Source organism: Berghia stephanieae, chromosome 8, assembly GCF_034508935.2.
Source record: "Berghia stephanieae isolate SIO BIC M18660-M18661 chromosome 8, UCSD_Bste_1.3, whole genome shotgun sequence".
Classification (NCBI taxonomy): Eukaryota; Metazoa; Mollusca; class Gastropoda; order Nudibranchia; family Aeolidiidae; genus Berghia; species Berghia stephanieae.
The window spans coordinates 9,671,802-9,674,301 of NC_088367.1; the positions used below are offsets into that span (position 1 = coordinate 9,671,802).

Below are 2,500 nucleotides of genomic sequence, written 5' to 3' on the forward strand. Positions count from 1 at the left end.
GGTTGTGTTTTCTGCTTTACACTGGAAAACACGTCTTGAAAATTTTAGTCAGAAAACTCGTCCCTCAGTAAATATCAATCGATTTAAATGACAATCAAATAGGCAAATACCCTCAAACCTTATACCTCGCGAAGTCCCAGGTTTGAGAGTTTTTTTCCAGGATGAGTGTCATTTGAATCGATCGATATTTGATGACGACGTTTCTTGCCAAATATTTAAGTATGTGTTTTTCCAGAGTACGACAGGGAATTGGAAAAAAAAACCCCAACTCGCACACCTGAGACTTCGCTAAGATTACTTGTTTAATAACTTAATTGTATCCAGATAACACACGCTCCATTCTTCGTAAAAAGGTTGTCTATAATTATATCACAATTATCTAGATGCACGGGATAAATTCAAGTGTGGCACAACAACAAGTAATCTTAGCGAAGTCCCAGGTGTATGAATTGGTTTTTTTTCCAAGATGAGGACCTTATTTTTCTTGATTACAACTGTATTGCTATTCTTGATCTGAAATAATTTAACAAGTTCAAAGAGTTTCTTCTTGATCTGATATAAATTAACTTACAGGTTCAAAGAGTTTCTTCTTGATTAAATCCGAGGTTTAGATTGATAATTTAGTAAATATTTCTGTTCTAGAGACATCGGTATGCGTCGCTTAAGCCCTTTCAATAGAAGATCAACGAGGCATATTTGACTGGAACAAATAAAGCTATAATTTTAAAGAATTATTTGTCATTGATACAACCACTTGTTTGTTCTTTTCCAAAAGAGTTTGTGTTTCTTTTTTGTTTTTTCGATCGCACATTCGATGCTATGCATCAGCACTGATGTTAGAAAATATTATTGTGACTTTTTGTAAGACCTGATTTTTTATTTGTATTTTATTTCATTTTTTAATTCATACAATGCTCTTTCATCTGATCTTTTTCTGGTCCCAATACAGACACCGAGATCAAGCAATCAGGACTTCAGCAAGCTTTGGAATCCATCAGTCAACATTAATATTAAAGCGGGTGATACAGTTCTTGTTTTGGGTCCAAATACATCATCATATTCATCTCCTTCACCTCCCCCTCTCTCTTTCTCTCTCTCATCTCTTTTTATTCTCTCTCTCTCTCTCTCTCTCTCTTCTCCCTCTGTCCTTCTCTCTCCCTTCCTCTCTCACCCCTGCTCTCACCTTTCTCTCTCTCACTCTCGTCTTTCCTTTCTATTTCTTGTCCATCCTACTCTCTCCCTTTCTCTCTCTCTCTCTCTCTCTCTCTCTCTCTCTCCTTCTCTCCCCTCCCCTCTCTCTCTCGTCTTTCTTTTGCTACTTTCTTCTTCGTCGTCGTTTCTCTCTCTCTCCCTCTCTTTCTCTCTCTCTCTCTCTCTCTCTCTCTCTCTCTCTCGCCTTTTTAATTTCTTGTCCATCCTTCTCCTTTCTCTCTCTCCCCCCTCTAACCAACTCTCTCTCACACTCTCACTCTCGTCTTTCTATTTTATTTCTTGTCTATCCGTTTTTCCCCAATCACTCTCTCTCTCTCTCTCTCTCCTCATTCTTTTTTATTTCTTGTCCATCCTACTCTCTCTCTCTCCCTCTCTCTCTCTCTCTATCTATCTATCTATCTATCTATCTATCTATCTATCTATCTATATATCTATATATCTATCTATCTCTGTCTCTATCTTTCTAACTCTCTCGTCTTTTTATTTTATTTCTTGTCCATCATTCTCTCTCTCATCTCTAACCCCTTCTCCCCTCTCTCTCTCTCTCTCTCTCTCTCTTTCTCTTTCTATCTCTCTCTCTTTCTCTTTCTATCTCTCTCTCTCTCTCTCTCTCTCTCTCGCCTTTTTTCATTCATTTCTTGTTATTACTCACTCTATTTCTATCTCTCCCCCATAGACCCCGCCTTTCTCTCTCTCTCTCTCTCTCTCCCTCTCTCTCTCCCCCTCTCTCTCTCTCCCTCTCTCTCTCTCCCCTCATTCTTTTTTATTTCTTCTCCACCATTCCCTCTCACATTCACTCTCTCTTTCTCTCTCTAACTCTCTCTCTCTCTCTCTCCCTCTCTCTCTCTCTCTCTCTCTCTCTCTCTCTCTCTCTCTTTCTCGTATTTTATTTATGTCTATCCTTATGTCTCTCTCTCTCACCTTACTCCCCCCCTCTCTTATCTCTCTCTCCCTCCCTCTCTCTCTCTCACTATCTCTATTTTGTTTCTTGTCTATCCTATATTCTCCCTTTCTCTATCTCTCTCTCTCTCTTCCTCTCTCTCCTCATTTATTTTGTTTCTCCTTCTTTCTCTCACTCTCACTCTATATTTCTCTCTCTCTCTCTCTCTCTCTCCCTCTATGCCACTCTCTCTCTCTCTCTCTCTCTCCCCTCATTCTTTTTTATTTCTTCTCCACCATTCTCTCTCACATTCACTCTCTCTTTCTCTCTCTAACTCTCTCCCTCCCTCTCTCTCTCCCTCTCTCTCTCTCTCTCTCTCTCTTTCTCGTATTTTATTTATGTCTATCC

The 2,500-nt window shown here is 39.4% G+C and overlaps 1 protein-coding gene across 1 annotated transcript in view; it reads left to right on the plus strand.

Annotated features, from left to right (window-relative positions):
- The first annotated feature begins 416 nt into the window (after window positions 1-416).
- The window catches only part of LOC144978139 (uncharacterized), a 12,280-nt gene continuing 10,196 nt past the window's right edge, over window positions 417-2,500 (plus strand). Inside the window, exons 1-2 of the mRNA XM_078923800.1 lie at window positions 417-442; window positions 950-1,019. The gene's annotated coding sequence lies outside the window, so the exon portion shown is untranslated. The remainder of the gene's footprint in view (window positions 443-949; window positions 1,020-2,500) is intronic.